This window comes from Exophiala aquamarina, assembly GCF_000709125.1.
Source record: "Exophiala aquamarina CBS 119918 chromosome Unknown aczIA-supercont1.10, whole genome shotgun sequence".
Classification (NCBI taxonomy): domain Eukaryota; kingdom Fungi; phylum Ascomycota; class Eurotiomycetes; order Chaetothyriales; family Herpotrichiellaceae; genus Exophiala; species Exophiala aquamarina.
This window is the reverse complement of record NW_013550578.1, coordinates 267,427-288,640: the sequence shown is the minus strand read 5'-3', so window position 1 is coordinate 288,640 and position 21,214 is coordinate 267,427.

Here is a 21,214-nt window from a genome sequence, read left to right as displayed (position 1 = left end):
AGGGAATTAACTAGCCTCTAGTTACGTTCGTTTCATAACGTAATATATATTATACCGGAGTAAATTCGGCTATATTATATAGTTATATACGGGCTAAGTATCCTTAAATTTAAATCCTCTTCTCAAGTAGAAATAGGAAGGAAAAAAGGGGTAAGAATAATGTAGTATGTGTAAGGGGGCGTAGGAAGCGTATTTCGACTTTTTTAGTTATAGGTACTTCTCTAGTTTCGTTACGTTCCTTTCCTTTCATCCCTTATAGATAGTATTAGACTAGATAATTCTACAATATAACTCTTTTAATTAAGTTTAGCCCCCTACTACTCTATAAAGCCGGCCTTTAATTAGTTAGCTATAACGGGCTCCTATTAGCCATCGAGATATATAAAATCTCACGTGATTTTACTAAGCCACTAACCTCGAGAGTTTAAAAAGAGCAATTTCACCGCTTACTAGTAACCTACGTTCTCTAAGCGTTAAGTCGATGTCGTAGACTACGGTCTAGGAGTTCCTCTAGTTACCATTTTATATATAGCTAAGCTATATACTCATCCTTAAGCTATCCGTTATTGTCTATCTCCCTTAGGGTATCATCCTAATAGAAAGGCGCTAAAAGTCACCAAAAGCATTCGAATAAGAAGTCGTCACTCTCAAATAACATCGAAAGGCACCGAAGGCATTCGAGAAATGGAGCCGTTAGATTCGCACTCCTTATTACCTAGTAGAGCTATTACATTCAAGTATTAGTGCGGGAGCGTTATCATTATCGCAAGTAGTAATTGTCGAGCCTGTAACTACCTTCGATATACGCAATACAATACTAGGTATCACGATTATATAGCTATCCCGCTCTAGTAATGTATAAGTAAACCTACATCTCGATAGGTGGGGTAATGAGCTGACAATCAGCATTAGTGCCATTGTAGTAATTTAAGCCCTCGCACGGGCCACAAGAAATGTCCGATTTACCCTCGAGATCCGTGGACGACGGATCAGATAAAGCTTTTCAAATTAATCCCGTCGGATCCCTACTCCTCTTACAAGCACCTATAGTGCTATAGCTGTAAAGGAGATCTAAACGGAGGCGTTAAATGTGTAAGCTTCTATTTTATAGCTCTAAATAACCGAATAGCATCCGCTAATTATCCCCAGTATCAATATAGGGAGAAAAGCTTCATAGATAGAGTAGAGAATTAAAAGAAATAGTCAGTAGCTTTATGTATATAATCACCTTACCACTGCAGCTAAAAATATATTAGTAGCTTCCTAGACTCCGCCAATAATTATAACATTTTTATCCCGTAACTACTACCAACCATCAGTTACCTCTACTAGCCTTACCTACGCCCTTTACATTTACCTTTATTACTTTTAGGATATTAATTCTATGGTCTAAAGAAGCTCTAGGTTCCTGGCCGTAATCCTTATTTAGGCCTTAGTCACGTAGTCTACATATAGGCTTAACTCTTAGACCATAGCTAGCACGTCTTTCCCGTGAGGAAAATAGAGTAACCATCTATTTTGTACGGACAAGCTAGCGATAGTTGTTCCCTCTATATTGTCGAAGTTACTCTCCACTAGGATCGTAGGCTTAGAAACATCATGGATTTTAGACGGGGTTTTCCTAGTTTTCCAATATTATACGCTTAGCTAGTTATAAAGCTAATTATATTAAGCGCCTAGGATGCTAAGATTCGATTCGACGGTATAAACTTCATCAGACCTAGATAACTAGGAGGAGAAGCTTCAGGGATTCGTAGATCCGGTCATCAAATTTTTACTCTAGTTTAGAGCGGAGAGGTTTCTCGTCCACTAAAGAATTCGCCTATTAGATTCTTCTAAGCGCAATTAAAAATGCTAGCAATGCCTTAAAGTTTAACTTACATAGCAAGTAATCCCGTCCGGACTTCAGTCGCATTTCGTCCCACTTTTGCCGCCATTCCATTAGCAAAACCTCCACAAAATAAATTATTTGTGCAACTAGGACGTCATCGTACCAATATTGAAATGGAACTAATCCAAACAGGAACGTATATATCTACCCACAGTTAAGTCAGTACATTTCTCTAACGTCTCCAAGCCGGGCGTTCTCACCATAATGCCCGCACGCCATAAATCATGTCTACTGTTACAGCTGTCCATAAAAATCGTTTCTAGCGCTTTCAAGTATAAAGGTTAGGGGAGCTTTTTAGGCTCTACTCCTTTCAAGAAAGCCTCCTCCAAGTTAAAGATCCGAATATCTTCGTCGTCTTCATCTATCCAATTATCCTAGCCCGTTACTTTTATCAGCTAACTAGGTAGGCCTTTTTCTAATGGCTTACCATCCCGTCGAGCCAATTCCTCCGTCTCCGGGGGTCCAAGGACTTCGAAGAGCTCCTCTTCTATCAACTACGACAATCTATTCGAAGTAAAGGCGACATTCCTGCCACTTAAATCTATATAAGTCAGTTATAGACACGAAGAATGAAGCGCTTTAACTAAGAGTATAAGGTTCAGTGATTATTTAGATCTCAATATACCTCCATATGTATAGCCAACCTTATGCATAAAGGTGATGGCCTACAGTAGCTATTTCGACATTCTTAGAATAGTTTCCGGCTCGAGAACATCTCCACCCTAATGAATATCTCCCACCACTACATCAATAGGAGGGCCAAGTAACTCAAACACCAGGCACTAATGAAATCCATTAGGTCCCTAGTAGGAGAAGTAGTCGAGTAACTAGACGATGTATTCGGAGCTAAGATCTCCTTGGGAATAGCCCGCTAATAATTCCAAGTTTTAAAGTTCTCGGGTTTGCATCGAGCTACTAGCTATTTTAATTTTAATTAAAACCTACTACTCACGCCGTTGGTCTATCAGTAAGGTACACAATACAAATTATATTTCATAGTGATATACTTTTTATCTTTCGCAAGCCAGACGATGGAATAGCCACCCCAACCTAGCTTATGGTATATCTTGTAGCGCCCTTCCTTAAAAGTATCACCGAGGTAGACCGGATGAAATCCACCAGGACAATACTTCGACATATCCTCCTAGTTGTAAAGGAGGTTCGAATCACAATAGATAGATAAGTCTTCCATAACGGGATTGTCCACGAAATGTGAACGTGTTAAAGGAGGCTAGAACACTAGGAGGTTAATGGGAAAGTTATAGGGAACGATCCGCAAACCTTCCATAATTCATCCCGCACGCTAACCTAGTTATTAATCCGCTTTAAATGCAGCCTCTTAGTTGCGTGTCACAAGCGCCATGGGCGGTGCAATCTCGGCTGGATGTAGCGATACAGATATATACGTCGAGTCGTTGACACCAGTTACTCCCAAAAGCCCTACAATAATAGGTCAGCACGAGCATCCTCCCAAACCTTAGAGCGCTTCCACATCCATTCGTAGACATAGAACTACTCGATTCTAAACGCTAGGTAAAACCAGCAGCATTAAGGAACATGCTTTCAACTCGAATTCCCTAGCAAGAATAATAGTAATTATCTAACATAAGCTTACCCGCGCGGTTTCCTAATATAGAAGAGTTCTTAGCATAGCTAGTCTCATCTACTAACGAGGCCCTACGTATAATAGGTCGCTTAGTCTTCATCTTTAATTTCTAGCTCGTTAACAACACCGACTTCCAAAGTATAGAGAACTATTCTAATATTATTTTTATCCTTCTTCGCAAAATCCCAAGTCGGCCAAGTGCAAAAATGCCTATTACCGTCGTCTACGACCCAGAGTATAACCAAAATTTTAGAATTTAATATGGGCCAGAATTTCAGCGATGGATTAACTAGAACTCTAGACACAGAGTTACTATCGGAGACATCGACCTCGATTAAGCCTTAGTTCTATAAGTTGCCAACGTCCATCTAATACTATCTACTTACTCGACGGACATCAGCAATGGTCTCCACCCGACCACCAGTACTTAGGATTCTAATCCAGTAGCCCATGTTACCGTTCGTCTATCGACCCCGGCGTTAAGAGCCCAGGAGAGATGGTATATCCTACATTGGCGCCCAAGTAGTCAATAACGGGTAGCGCCGCAACCGGACAATAAGTAAGCCAATAACAAAAGAAGGGCGGATAGAAAGAAGAAAAAGGCAGCGCAATTACAAAGAAAACGAGATCGTAAAGACCAGGATGGTCCAGCCGCTACACCTAGGGTACTATCTAGTCGCGGTCGCGGTACGGCGCGTTAAAGAAAGATATACGGTCAAGGATCTACATCCGAGGCGATAGGTGGGAAGGAGTTAGAATGTATTCTAGGAGTAGCATCCGCGAGCTTCACCGCTTAAATTCAGCGGCACCAGTGTATTAGTAACATTTACGGAAATCAAAGGCCATATTCACCTCTCTAGATAACAGCCGCTCAAATATAGTCAATATAATCAGTTCAGTACCCGTCCTAAGACCGAAATAAGAGTATTATATTGTAGATATTAATTGTGTAGTGGATAGCTCTCCTAAAAAGAAGGGTAGGGCTTTGAACGATAGAGGTAGAAGTAGTGAATATAAGTTAGATAAATAGCTAATAACTTAGTAGTATGAGTCCCTTCGATACGCGCCGAGTCTAAAAATCAGTCATATAGACGATATAGCTCTACTTCTCGGTGGCTAGTAGGAAGTTTTCAGGCTTAATATCGCGGTAGAGTTACCCGCTACGTAGATACTATCAACTTAATGAAGGAGTTAATTTATCCGTATCTATGTTCTCTTAAGTGAGAATTTGTTGTTACACTATCGGAAGAGATCCTCGAGATTTTGTCCCAGAAGTTTAAACATCCACGCCTAGAAGGAGCCATGTATTACGAGGGTCAGGAAATGGGTCGTCCTATGCAGCCGCCCTAGGACTACCTGGGGGTGTCGGCGGGAAGGTGTGCCGACGAGGCTAGGCAAGGCTGGCACACGTAACCAGGAACCCGGATTAGGAAATAATACAGTCCATGGGTCTATGGGCCATTGGAATAAGGAGGCATAGATACATAGACGCGACTTTAGGCACTATATATATACGCTCCTTCACTTAGATAGTATAGTTCGTAGTTAACTTCGTTAGTAATCCTATACCTACGTTTTAGGATACAGTCCGACGATTAAGTATTCCCTTTATCATCTTAGTCAACACTCTAGTACCCACTCTATCAAGGAACCCTACCTTAGTTAGAACTACTTACAGCTCGGATCATAACACTATACTAAAAGTTTCGAGGAATCTAGAGTTGTCCAATCAGCTCAGTTAAATAGTATTCAAGACCAATAGGAACACACGTTATTAATGTATTACAGTATCTCTAACGGCCTCACCTACCAATGTACGCTTTCCTAGAGGAGCCTTTTCCATGTTCGCACATTAGGTAGCGCCTAACTATGCTTATTTCGAGAAGCTATAGCATTACGACCCTACATAGCTATTACAGAGTCGCGAGTCGTCACTTAATATAATGCTTACCAACTCCCGAATTAGAATATAGAACTCTATAAGTTAAAACACGGCTTAGCCTTCTAGTCATAATCTTAGAACCAAATTAAGGGCACTCCTAGATAAGGGCACTCCTAGATAAGGGCACTCCTAGATAAGGGCGCTCCTAGATAAGGGCGCTCCTAGATAAGGGCGCTCCGAGATAAGGGCGCTCCGAGATAAGGGCACTTACGGATAAGAGCGCTCTTAAATAAGGGGCGCTCCCGGATTAAAGGGCAGCCCTAAAGTATAGGCACTCTAAGCCAAAGCACATCCTACCTTCAACTACCCTTAAAGACTCGGTATCACTAGAATGGTAGAATTCTAAAGAACCATTGCGCGACATCAACACTTCCTTCCTCCCGCCCTTAAGATTTCAGCTACAGTACTTTAGTCGGGTAAGCTTATAGGGGGTCTTAAAAGTGATTAATTCGTTGCAACCGAATAGAGAGCTATGGCAATATGGAAGCTCGCAACGCTTTCCAGACTATTTATAGAAAGAAGATTAATAGGACTATTAGTTAAGACAAGTATTCGCCTAATGCTTCTAAATATAAGATTACTATCCGTCTTATAGCATCTCTAGACTTTGTAAAGTCTCCTCCGATCCATTTCCACGTAAATACGCCGTCCGTATAGAACCGTTACTCCATATATCTCTTTATAGATCTACCTTTAATACTTACGGCAAACCCTTCTACGATCTCCATTTTCATACGTTTAGGACTAAGTATTGTGTTCCATTCTCCAATTAGGAGATTATTCGATAGACGTCGAAAATTCTAGACGACCCTAACACTACAGCTCTAGCTATTATTCTACTACGGAGTAGGCTACCTTTCCGTTAATTTCAGCCGCGTCAACATTAGCCCGTTAACAATAATATCTATATTTAATACTTATAGTTTCGCGAAATGGAAATCTTAAGTCACCGAATTCTTCCTACGATTACGTTAGAATCTCTCCACTTAGCTAATCAGGGAACCTCTCACCTTCACTAACTTCTACACTCGTATTAGCTTAGTAGTGCCGTCGATTATACCTTTATCTACTATAGAATTATAATAGCGGATTACTTCTTCGCGTTCGTTAATCTCTAGTAATATAAAGTGCGCGCCGCCGTAGTTTAAAGGATAGAAGTATACTAGGCGCACCGAATCCCTAAATGTTTCTCTAGCGTTCTTACGGAACTCACTAATCTTTCGGGCCTAGCCTACGAGAGGTCGCTTAATAGGTTTTATCCTACTATTTCTCCCTAGTTCGTCTAACGGGACACTATAGCTATAGTAAACGAAGAAAGGCTTATCCGATATTTATATAGCTACTATAATCGTCTAGGCGTTAAACTATTCTTCATTACGGAGCCGCTAAAATATATTATAATCGAGTTCCACTCTATTGTTAATCGTAACGCTGTTACCCTCGCGGATCTTACGCTTACTAAGAACCTTAGTTCTAACGTCTTTAATTAACTATTCTACCGTAGTATTTAAGGTGCCCTTTAGGATAGCGTCCTACGTAAAAATTATCTTATTAGTCTACGGTCCCTTAGTCGTTAGAAGGTACTTACAGCGTCTACGGTAAAGATAGTATAGAGTTCCCGGTACTCCTCGTCCGAGACGAGCTTTTCTTCTTTTAATATATCACATAGACTATGGAGATCCGGACTCTTTTTAGTAATTAGATCCTCTAATTATCGACCTAGGATTTTAAGTAGTTATACCCTTCTTAGATTCTTCTAAATATCTTTAACTATTACATCGAGCTATACCCTACTTATTTTAGTAAGCTCCCTAAGGAAGAAGATGCCCTTAGCTAGTGAAAGGAGTTTAAAATTAAAAGGCTTACTAGATTTTAGGGCTAAATAAGATTCCTAGGCCTAAACCCTTAACGAGTTTCGTACTTAACTTCTAGCCTCTACTGAGCTATATACTAATCCGCTTTCTCTAGAGCTACTTGTCTTGCTTAGTAATGCTGAATCCATAACCCGATGATAGATAATGGATACTATACTCTTCATCTCGCAAGCTAATCCTCCTAACGCCGCTAAGCTATATTCCTAGTCGTTCCGTATCTACTAGTAACTACTGCATTTCGTTCAATATATAGATAGTAGTACCTCGGCGACTAACCGGCTTATTCTTCTTAGTGCGGATTATTATCAGCGATAGTTCGATCTATTTATCGTACTATTCCTAGGCTCCTATATACTCGAGTATATTTAATATCGTTACTCTTTAATTCTTAGACGAGCCCATCTCGAGTACTTATATCTACACGGAACCATCGGACTACTAGTTTAAGCTATATACATCGATACCTTCCGGATACGTTTTCCTAAGGGACTATAGGATCCTCGAGTAAACTGCCCGAGGAACTCCATGAGGATATTTACTGAATTAATGAATAATGCGGACGGCTTTAAGGATTATATTCATTAAAGAAGTAGTCTCTACTAAAGACGAACCTATCGCCGGTCTAGATGACGAAGCAACGCTCTTAACTAATATCGGTATTTTAGCTCTATCGATATCTTTAGCGGGAGATAAGGATGCTGTACCTTCTATCTACCTAGACGGTACGATTAAAGCTATTTTAGTTTGTTCGAGAAGAGGTGTTGTAAAACGCAATCGGTGTTACTCTTCGGCTTTATGCCCTCCTAATATGAACCTAGCCTTAACTATAATAGATTCTATGCTCTCGTCTAAAGTGGCCGCCTAACCTATACCTTAGTTAAGCGGTACGGTTCTAAGACCTAGGGTACATCCCTCCTACGGCGTATATAGTTATTGATTAATTATAGTTAAACTACCGCTCTAACCTACTCTAACAACGTTATTTAAAACTTGGGTAGAAAGAGTAATAATGTTATCCGATTTAGTAATATCTTTAGTATGTAGAACGGAGGGTAGAACGTTATTAGTAGTCTCTAAGAATTTAGTCTTTCCCCTTATAACCCTAGCGGATAGAGGCGGTCGATAGGCAAGGTCCTTATTAGAGACACGTCCGCGTTTCACGGAGTAGACAGCCCTATTACGTAGCTTATCCGTATCTTAATGTGGGATGGTACTCTTATAAAACCGCCGTATTATTATTCCGACTACCTAGGTAGTCTTAGGAGCTCGCTCGTATTAGCTCATGAATTACGGCGTGGAACTAGGTTGATTTATTATGAGATTCGACTACTAGGGCCCAAAGTTTATAGATCTCACATACCTCTAGTAGATCCTATATATTAACCATTATACCGGAGGTAATTATATCGACGAGCTATTGAAGTAGAGCTAGTACCTACTAAGTGCTCGCTAATAGAACATCGGCCGACGGCCTTTTAGAACTAGAGTTACGAGACTTTATCCTTAATTCCACAGGTAAGACGACGAGAGCAATAGGAAGGTGTACTACATAATTTATTAAAGAGAGGGTTTGGCTGAGTGAGTAGTTGAGCGAAAGAGAATAAGAAAACGAATAGGGCCGAGGAGGTATTTAACTACTGCGCTGTAAGGCGTTTCGACCTCCTAGGATGCCGAACCGATCAGCGTAGAGGGACTAAGCTCGCATCGGTCGGTAGTGCTGGTCTAGGCTGGTATTTCTAGCGCTCGTACAGTAGGATTACGACGCTTACTAATGCCTAAGGAGTAGGGATAAGGAGTTAACTTACGCCTATAGGGGAAGAGAACCGGGATAAATGCCTACTTAATAGCGGAGAACCTACGCCTTAGTTAGTTCGACTATACGGTATATACTACCTCTAATATAGTATTACTGATAGCCTAGGGTGCTTCCTAGACTCCACCGCCGGGGATGGACTCCTTAAGCCTATAATAGCATCTACCTTTTACACGACTCCTAATAACCGAGGTAGATTTCGTACGATATATCGACCGCCGAGAACAAGGAATAGCTCGTTAAGATGAGTAGAGTAGATACTCTACGTTACTTCGCTTATAAAGGCCGCTACCCGGGCGTAGTACCTAAAAAGGATATACCAACTAGGGAAGTCTATTCCCTCGTAGTCTATACTAGTACTAATGGGAATAGCTAAAGGTCCTATAGATTTAAGAGTTTATTATAAGCGCTGTACTCTACTACTAGTGTAGTTAAGGGATCCTTATAGTAGGTTAGGCGTATTTTACTATAGCCCGCGAGTATAGTATCGCCCCTTCTAACGTAAGTTTATAGTACCATTCCCTTTAGAGCATAGCGTAGATACCTTAGATATCGACCCTAGTGGGAAAGCTACGAATATATAAACGTAGCTAACCCCCGTGGTCCTTCTCGACTCATCATTCCGTATTATCTCTCCCACACCTTCACTCAATTGGCGCTGAATATTTAAGGCTCGTCGAAGATAAATCTAAGTACACGTTATAGGGGAAGGAAACATCTTCATTAAACTAAGGCCGTAACGTTAGCTAATATCCTACGTAGGCGTGCTACTAAGCGTTAAACCTATAGTCGTACGTAAGTATCCACTTCACAGTAGATTTTAATAGCTAAAAGTAGGAGGCACCGGCCGTTTTAATGCTAGAGAGGTTATTAATCTAACCGTAGAAGACAACGAAGCCGATACTAGTACTAGTTATCGACATCGAGATACTAGTTCCTTGGCCGCTACGCCGCGACTTATATTTAATCTAACTATAGAAACCGAACACTACGCTATCTATTCCAATATCCTCGGTCAGGGCTATAACTTTATCTCCCGCATCTTTATATTTAAAAACTACGAATATATATACTTTACTAATATATTTACTCGAGCGGACACTAACGATTAATAGGTTATCTATAGCGATTATATTCTAGGGGATTTTCCGGAGGAGAAGCGTAACCGTACTAGAATCTTTCTAAAGTTATAGTGCCCCCGATATAATTACTTTTTATTTAGCCGGTAGGAAGCGTATAAACTCTTTAGATTAGATTACTTAATCTATTTAGAGATAGTAGCTAAAAAGTACGATGATTCTAGCTAAAGGGAAGCTTTATAAAGCTAAAACGATCGAGTTCGAACTCCGTACGATAAGCTACCCGAGACTTAAGCGTAATTACTCTTCTAATCCGGCTAGGTTATTTATTTTATCGGAGTTATCTCGAATCTATAACTATATCTTAGCTCTAGAGTCGCGGCTATCTAATTTATAGGAGGAGGCTACTAGTAGATATTTCTAAACTTCCGAGTTTTCGAATAACTCCCTATAGATACGCTTACGAAGATAGAGGTTAGATAAATTTTATAGGAGGTAGCACCGTAAACGTATTCGATAATAGTAGTTATAGCCGATAGGCTTATAAGGTTCGTAAATAAATCCTCTAGAATTTTAAAGTCGTAAATATAAAATAGTAATATATTCGCCTATAGAAAAACTACTTCTTAGCTACTTCGCTATACTATAGATACTACTCCTAACGAGGTATTACTAATAGCCGGGGGCGCCTCCTAGACTCTAACGCCGGGATAAGTCCCTATAAGCCTATCGAAGCGTTCTACTTTAACACTACTTCTAGTAACCGAGGTAGATTTTATAGAAGACATTAACCATCGAGAACAACTAATAGCTTATTAGTATGAGTAGAGTAGTTACTTTAGGTTAATTCGTTTATATAGTCGCTCTCCTTTATGGTAATTAAGAATACCTATCTTGTAGTAGTCTATCTAAGTACTAATGCGAACCGCTAACGGTCCTTTAGATTTAAGGATTTAGTATAGGCGTTTTGCTTTACTAATATTATAATTAAGGGATCCTTACACTCGGCAAGGCACTAAAGAGTATTAGGATATATTAAAGATATATTAGGATTATTAGTAGCTAGGTGCTATATAATATTAAGAATTCCCCTTATAATAGTGAAATATAATTCTCATTTAGATATTATAGATCTAAAAATAGCCTACTATTAGTAGTGTTGTCGCCGCGAGGAAGAGGTTCCTCTAGTTATAGCCCTTCGCTACTTAATCTAGATACACTTAGAGATACGGGAGAAGAGGGAGCAAGAAATAGTAAGTCTATAGTACCTTCGTTTAGTAAAATCCGTAATAATAGACCTATCTAATCTATAGTAGTAGTATCGGAGTTAAGGTCTAAAGTAATACTAACCTATACTATTCGAGCCTTTAGTAATTATCTTAAATTAATTAGTTATCTTTAATTCTCGCTTTTAATACTAGTCTTTAATATAATTATAATTCGTTTCCGTTCTAGATAAACTTTTTCTAACTCTATATATCTATAGTATTATTAGATCTTCCTATCGAATATATCTATATAATAGAATTTCTTACTAAATAGTCTTATTATTTTAAGAAGATATTTTATAACTAGACTCGTAACGGAGATGTACTTCCTTATTAACCTATAGAAAGAAGTTAGAAAGCACCGTAAAGGCGAATAGAAGTAGATAACTAATTTTATATACGTCGTAACTAAATTTTTACTTCTAAATAGTATATTATAGCCTAGTTCTAGATATTAATAGGGACGACTATATTTACGGCTCTTCTTATATCTATTAAGGGTAACCGGACGATAGAACCTCGTACTATAAATACTATAAATAAACCTACCTTTATCGGTTAGTCGTGGATCTATACCGAGATTAGTATCTATAGTACCTAATAAGTATAACTAGGCTTTTAGTAAGTTCGTAGACTCTTCGGACTCGGTAACGGAATAAGAGGCTTTCCCGTATTCTCTAAGTATTTCTAGGCCTAGGCGCTACTCTATATCTCGTCGCTACTTAAGCGGATATTTTCTTAGTATATTAAGTATAGACCGGTATATCTTATAATCGCCCGTTCGAAAATTATACTAAATTAAGTCTTAGATCTCTACTATAGAATATCCTAGCTAACTTACCGCCGTCTTCTCTATAAGCCTAGCTTTTACTCGTTTATAACCTTTATCCTCGACCTTCCGTTTCTTAGCGATTTATTTATCTCGATATTTTCTAGTAGTATAGTAGTCCGATTTTCGTCCTCGACTTTACGTTTTTCGATAATTTATTAATCTTAATATCTTCTAGTAGTAATCCGGTCTTTATCCTCTCGTTAACGCGAGAGAAATTCATCTAAGTCTTCGTTATCGCGATCTAACTATACCTTAGAGGCTTAGCGGTCGAAAGATTCGTTCTCTAACTATAGAGTAAAGATCCGAGTATTAAGGCTACTTTAGCTTACTACCGTAGACTCACTATATTAAATATACTCTATAATAATAATTAGTTCGTTATAATAGACTTAATAATAGAGATCCTAGACGGCCGAGGAATCGAGCGCTTTTATAGGGAGAGTAAAATTAGTAATGGCTATAAATAGTATATAGGTTCGCCTCCTATTCCTTTTTTAGTTTTAGTAATACTACGAATAGATACCGTCCTAAAATACCCTATAGCCCTTATTAGAGTACTAAAATACTTAGTCTTAGTACTAGAGATCCCTATTTATATTTATTATTCGACTCCCTTAGCTACTAGAGTGTATTTCGCTGTAGTAAGAGATTAGGTATTGATTAGTTAAGGAAGACTAGAGGTCTAGCTTATATATCTACGTTTTAATTAGCTAAAACTATATTAAAGTAAAGTGTCGAATTATCTAGTACTAGGGTGCTAAGCCCCGTACTAAGGAGTTATATATATAAGCCTTACTATTAGCGTAAATCTACTCCTAGTCCACTAGTAGCTCGCCGGCCTATCGTTTAGCGAAAAGCTTCTTCTATGCTAGTTCTAACTACGTTTACGGTGCGCCCTACTATAAGAATAATAATTAAGTAATAAATAGACTACGAAGGGGTCTATCTACGGCATAGTAGTAAGAAAAGATCGAGTTATACTATACAGCCGGTAGAATAGCTAATATTTAGTAGACCGAATAGATAGTTATTACTATCGTATGCTCTACCGTTCGATATACTAATAGAGTTAAATCCTATACTACGTGAAATCTATAGGCGATAAGAAGCTATACCTATCCTTATTAGACTTATTCCTAGTTTATTTAGATCGTAGATCACGTAATGCTCACTATAGGCAGCAATACTACTAGTAGCAACTACCTACTAGGTAGTTACTAAACTTATTAGTATCCTATAAAGGACTCTCCTACCTATATAGATAGTTAATAAATATAGACACACCTATACTAGTTCCGAGCTTCAACTCTAAGATGATATTAAGGACGGGCCTCCTAGGTTAGTTCCGGGCGGTGCCGTCTACGGTACTATAATACTCATAAGAGCGAACGAGTAATTATAGCTTAATAAAGTCGTAGAGGCAGGGAAACATTTAATAAGGGTAGAGATATAGTATAGATCTTAGGGCTCTAAGTATAGGGGAAAACCGCTTTAGTATAGATAGAGATAAGTAGTCTAGTAAGAGCGGCTTAATTTCGATAAGTAAAAAAGCGAGAATACCTCTACTCATAGCTTAAGTACTATAAAGCTACTTAGTAAGGCTGGGAGAATCTATATACTAATCAATTAACTAGTCCATGTCTTAAGAAGTTAACGCAACTCTCGCGTTACTTACTAATCTAAACTTATTCATCATGAAAAGAAATTCTATAGCGCTAATAAGAAGCTATTACTACAGCTAAGAGGTTAGAACATATAAGAGATATTAGCATCATTAAAAGGTGGTGGACGGGAGGTTCCTTTCGTCGCAGCCCGTCAATCCTTAATCTAAATCAGCAGCAAGACGGAAAGAAAGGAAGCAAGAAGCGGTGGGTCTATAGTACTACTCCATTAGTCGGATTCTTAAATATATCTAGCAAAGCTGTCCAGTCTCCTACAATCGCATAGGTATCAAAGTCTAAATTCACACCGATCGATCTATACTATTCGAGGCTGTAGTATTAGAAGATTAGTTTACGTTAATTAGTCATCCTTAATTTACAATATTTATGCTAGTCTTCAATATAATCTTAAGCCGTTTCCGTTCTAGACAAACTTATCCTGAATCCTTATGCCTATAGAATCATTAGATCTTCTCGTTAGATTTATCTACTCGACAGAATATCTCACTAAATAACCTAATCCTATTGGTAAGATATCTCATCACTACCGTCGCAGCGGAAACGTGCTTCCTTATAAACCTGTAGAAGAAGTTAGAAAATCTAAGTGGGCGAATTAAAGCATCTAACTAATTTCGCATATTTCCTAACTAAGCCTCTACTTTTAAAGGTCTTGTTACAGCCTAGTTCTAGGCACCGATGGGGACGACTATACTTATAGCGTTTCTCGTGTTCATTTCCGCTAATTAAACCTCGGAACCTCGCACCACAAATACCGCAAACGAACCTACCTTTATCGGACAGTCCTAGTTCTACCCCGAGACTTATATCCATAGTACCCGATAGGTGTAACTAGCTTTTTAGTAAGTTAGTAGACTCCTCGGATTCCGCAACGGAACGAGAGGCTACGTCCTATTCTCCAAGTGTCTATAAGCCTAGATTTTGCTCTAGATTACATCGTCGCCTAAGTAAATACTTTCTTAGTATATCTAGTATAGACTAGTACGTCTTACGGTCGGCTATTCGAACAATGCACTAAGTTTAGTCTTAGATTTCTAGTATAGAACATCACAGCCAACTCACCGCCGCTTCCTCTATAAGACCAGCTCTCACTTGTTTATAGCCTTCATCCTCAACCTTACGTTTCTTTACCATTTATTCATCTCGATCTTTTCTCACAGCGATCCGATGTTCATCCTCTTGTTAACGCGAGATAAGTTCATCCAAGTCTTCGTTATCGCGATCCAACTATACCTTAGCGGCTTAGCGATTAAAAGATTCGTTCTTAGACCATAGAGTATCGATCTAAGTATCAAGGTCACCTTAGGTTGCTACCTCAGTATCACAATGTTCTATATGCTCTATGATGGTAGTCACTCCGTTACAAGAGACTTAAACAATAGAGATCCTAGACGGCCGAGGACTCGAGCGCTTTTATAGGGGAAAGAAAAATTGGTAATGGCTATAAATAGCACAAGGGTTTTAATTTTAGTAATGCTATAAATAGATGCCGTCGTATATACCCATTATTAGAATACCTAATCTTAGTCAATCCCTATATTCATATTTATTATTTAACTCCGTTAGACGCTGGAGTACATTAACTGAGAGTGAGAGGCTACGGCGTAGGTTGGTTAAGGAAGACGAAGGCATCATACAGTCGCCTTTTGATTGGCTAGAACTATGTTAAAGCGATGTCAGTAGGCTTGGTGATCTAGCCTCGGGGTGCCAAGCCTCGTATGCCGTATATACATAACTACATCACTACTTATGTGTTGAAGCCTGGCAAGCCTACCATCTATAAACAACCCTATCCAATAAAATACATCGGAATTAGCTAACTCGGAGCCCTTATAACGGTAATATCGCTAGGAATCAATCTTACTTTCTTATAATCATTTCCATTTCATATAAGAAGCGAAATTGTTCCAATCCAGAATTTTGGGTGATATAATGAAATTTATGCTAGTTTTGTTTAGCCATCGGCAAACATTAGATAAGTAATTTATTTTTTATGCCTAGCTAATTCCAATTCCTGGAATGACGACGGAATCGGGTTTATACGTCTTAGTCGGTAGGGATCATAGACCGACTCTCCTAAGGTAGACGCGTACATCTCTAGGACTAAGCATACAGGCGTGCAGGAGAGGGGATGGAGTATATGGGCACCTCCACCACTTCCACAATCTATGCTGTAGAACTCAAAGGCACCGAGCTAGCATTTAAGATCGCCGTAGCTGTCCACGCGGCGACGAACACGCCGGGGATGTACACTATCTTCACTAATAACCAGGCCACTCTTTAAGCTACGGCCAACCCTAAATGCCCTTTAGGTCAATAGATATTAGTAAAGAAGATTAGTAATACACGCCACGGACAAACTTTAACAACGAAGATGGGAGGTATAATTGGGCTGGATTCCTGCACACTGAGAAAGCTGCTAATTATGCATTCGAATGCCGAGACGAATATAGCACAATAGTAGCAATCAGACGTCCCCCGTACCCTCACAGCCACCACGAAAATCGCCATCCGCCAAACCATAACGACAGACGTGTTATAATCTACACTACGAGCAGTACTAACTAAGGTGGGTTTCCTCGATAAGTAGGTAATCAGGGAGGTTTAACTAGGCGTAACAACGAAAGGAACGAATTTAGTTTAGCTAACCCTAAATGTAGGTATAAGATTGTTAATAAAGTTAACTACGAGCATTCCTAGGGTATAGAGGGTGTATTTGTGCTACTAGCATCCTTGCCCGCTCAGCCTACTTAGTCATGCTTAGTACTAATCCAACTAAGCACGAATATCATGAATTGCCGCTTTTGGGCTTTATTAATACATCCACTACGAACTAGAACGATGCTAATCTCCGACGGTCTTTTCCAAAAACCCGTACAGTATTAGAAATACAGCGACTGAATCTTGCTCGTTCGTAATTCGTAGTTAGGAAAAATAGTCTATTATAGATTTAACTAAACGTAACCTACTTATACCCTTAGCTCTTAGTAAGAGAGAGTTATAATGTGTCTATAAAGGGGAGGGCAGTTTCGGGATAAGCTATACCGGCTGCATTCGCCGCACCGTACTAGGGTTAGTCTTCGGCTATTTGTCGATCTAGGTGTAACGGCACGTACAAGATGCATAGGTGAACCTACTTTATAGATTGCTCTATCGAAGATTCTAAGCTAAGGAGATAAGAAGAGTATACTGGCTCGAAGGGAGCACACTCCATCTATATACTATAGTAGTAGATCCTCAGTTTCAGGTCCTTTAGATGTCCCTAGGACATCTAAATCCTTGTGCGTTTCCAAGAAACGTCACACTAGGCGGAAGTACCGGCCAAGGGTGCACGACGACATGAAACATCAACATCGACCGTAGATAGCATATTCTAAAGGTTAGATAATTAGTTAGACGATTAATACGCATAATTTCAATTTATATCTCTTTTTAAAGTAAAGTGATGTGCAATGTTACTAGAGCACAATGTGTTTTTTTGCTAATTCTCAGCTGCCGAGAGAAATCTTGACCTAAAAATTCCGAAATCTAGTATTTTTACGTAAGACTAGGAATGGCGTTAGGATAACCGCTATTAAGCATGGGAGGCAACATATTGTGCCTATAATATTAATATATATTGTGTGTTCGGTGTTGGAATCCGAAGTACCGGGGTACATTTCACCATACGGAGTATTTACCACACTAGGACGTAGATTAGTCGGGACTATCCGTCTAGTCTAACTTTACTAGACTAAACCACCTAGTATAGTCTAAGGGTAGCAGACTAATAGTCCTGTCACATTTAAGATGGCTGTGAAGGCATCCTTAGTAGAAAGATTCTTGGAAGGGGGATGCAGACCATAAGATCGTTGAATTCTACCAGAACTCCCCCGTAGCTCAGACTACCTTCAAATTAAACGCAACCACGGGCTCTCCAACTTAATTTCAATCCCTCAGATGCTTTAAGGACGCCATTTAGAGAATTATATAAACAGAACAATTTACAACAAGTTCTAACAATGCTAGGAAGCTAAAAGAAGCCATCCTACCATACCTTAGGCGCAGGAATTTCCGATATCCGACACCTTAGAAATAAGCCTCACCATAAGTCCCAATACCGGAATAGGTAAAGATACAGCCCTAAGTATAGAACTAGATACTACTAGAATTAAAGCCGATAAAGCTAGACAGGCTGCATCCGCGCTATCTACACAAAGCGGAAAAGCTAGCACTACCCAACAAACTCCTACATAAACAACTATATTCAAAAACCAAAACTCCCCTTACCCTTTCTTATGATCCGCTCCCCGAGGGTCTTCTTTAAGCGCCCAGAATTAGTAAGGCTCTCTTGAGGAACTTTAACGTTAACGAATCCATCCTCTTCCAGCTTAACGGTGATGCTTGCCTTACGTATCGCCCTAAGAGTCTAATTCTCCGTCTCCAAGTCCCTTACTTGCAGCTACATATCGCGAAGCTACTTCTAAACCTACAGAAGCTGCTCTATAAGATCGTTGGCGTTTAACGCAATAGATGAACCTTGGGATAGCGAAGACGACGAGTTAGATATTTAGGGTAAGAAGCGTCGAGGTACTGGCGTGGAAAGTTTAGCCGGCGAAGTAGAATATTGCGAGGAGCTCTAAGTAGGCCCCGAAAGGTTCTTAGTTACGGCAGCCCACCTCCGTACCACTAGAGCTTTCTAGCCGCCATGATAATGGTAGAGACCGAGGTCGGCAAGTTCATTTAGTCGGTGGAGAGCATCGAATGGCTCTCCAGCAGCAAGCTCCTCGATCAGCACTCCCATTTCAGTTCCAGTATCTCCTTTAATGCGCTATCCGCAGTCGTCAGTGGTGCCGCGGTTTTTTCCGACGCAAAGGTGAACCCCTACATTGCGACAAATGCCGAGGGCGGAGCATACATTCCAAAGGGGTTGGGACATGATGAAGAAATAGGTGAATAAAAGCAAGAGATAAAATGGCGCCAGGTTAGGGAGGGGGGAAATAAATCAAATAGAACGGTACTATCTTGAAGCGGGCAGGAGAGCCTAAGGTCTACTCTAATAGTCGAAAAAGGTAGGTTTTATGCTTTTCTTCAATAGCGAAAATGCTTGAAGTACTAGTTCGAACACTTATCATCGCCGTCTCCTATATCGTTTCAGTTTACGCCAGCCTCTAGATAGACTAGGGCAAAAATAGTATCGTTTGGCTAACGGTAAGTCGTCTTTAACAGCGGGGATCATCAGGAGTTCATGCCGCTAGGAAAGGCTAAGTAAAAGAGGCAATACCAAAGCTCATCACAGCCTCAGTAGGCATTCTCTTCTTTCGATACAGGTCTAGGCGCCAAATCGAAGGATCTAGCTGGCTAGCCCTAGACCATTACAACTTTAACCTTAGGGCGGTATCTATTCAAACCCCGACAGGATACAATTTACATTTATATAACCGACGGACGCAATCTCTCACTACAATGTACGTTGTGACTATTATTGTCACTCCATTGGCCTCTTAGATTCATGTTGGCATACGAACTCCCCTAACGACCTATAAATCGATGCTGATGGTGCATTAATCTTGGCAGCCTTAATTATCGGTTGTGCTGGCTCGCTAGGTTGTATGGCGCACGCGCCGGAGCCCTTTGAAGCGGTACGCTCTCCCCAGCGAACGCGCCGTAGCCTTTTCAGGAACACAAGCTACTCATTTATCTTGCCAGGAGTGCAAGGCCTTCTTTTTAGCCGCGTTGCTGCCTAGCAGGCAACTACATGCAAGTTACACAAACACCATGTATATCTTATGTACTCGTAGGTGGGTATACTATATCTCAGGAAGCGAGAGGTCGGAGTAAATAAATTAAGTCAAGTTAAGTCAAGACTATATCTTAGGTAGAATTAATGGGAGGAAAGGTAGACTCATGTAGGCCGACATAGAACTCTAGTCTTGAAAAGTCCCGTTTCAAGAAAGCGACACCAGTAAACTTAATAAATCTACTAAGCGGAAATCTCAACGTAACTTAGGTAACCTCTAAGTGCGACTATTATCAATAATAGGGGATAACGTTTAGGCAAAGTAGGCGTCGACGTTTACTTAAATAACAAGATCTATACCACGTGGTTTAGCATAGCTATATTAATTAAAATTAGCGTGTCCACAAGATTTAGTGCAACGTCTCGATACAACGATATCGGTAGTTACTACACTCCAACTGTGGCATGGATTATGTCCCCGAACACCGGGGTGAGGCAAGAAAGAGTAATGTATAGTCCCTTGCGTCCTTATTTTACGAGTTGTAGGACTTTAGAGGCTAGTCGCAAAGTAAAAGCACCTTTCGGCGGATTTAAGCGTACATCAAACATTAAGGTGAAAATATATCCTTAATCATTGCTCCACGGGTAATAATCACTATGGACGGCACTGCCCGGAATTGTTCCAGCAGCCCCGTCCTCAACATTATCTTAGCGTAGGATCCTAGATCACGTAACACACACTACAGGCAACAACACTACTAGCTTAGCAACTACCTACCAGGCAGTTCCTGCACTAGCCAGTACCCTCGTGCACTGACTATAGCTATAAGTAACTTCCCTAGTCGGATCCTAAGTCACGTAATACTTACTATAGGCAACAGTAGCTAGTACAGCAACTACCTACCAGGCAGTTGCCCACTAGCAGGTCCATAAGGGTTAACTATAGATACCTTCGTCTATCCTCAGAGATAGTTAAATTACGATACCACTTATACACTCGGTTTAGAGCTTCAACTCTCCTGCCCTCATAGATAGTTTAATGAATGTAGATACACCTATACTACTTATAAGCTCCAACTAGTTCTGAGCTTCAACTCCAAGATAATATTGAGGACGAGCCTCCTGGGTCAGTTCCGGGCGGTGCCGTCCACGGTACTACAATACTCGTAAGCGCGAACGAGTGATTACTAATAACAAAGTCATGGAGGCGGGAAAGACCTTAAGGGCAGAAATACAGTATAGATCTCAGGGCTCTAAGTACAGGGGAAAACTACTTCAGTGTGGATAGAAGGAAGTAGTTTAGCAAGAGCGGCTTGATTTCGAGAAGCAATTAAGGGGCAACACCTATCCTTATAGCTGAATCCTATAAAGCCGCTTAGTGGGGCTAGGACAATCTATAATCCAATTAATCAACGAGGAGGAGAGGATATATTCCGTAGGAACCCGGGGACATGGACGGAGAAGGTATATAAGAGGGTAGGTTCACGTCTTAATAGGTCTATAATGCTTAG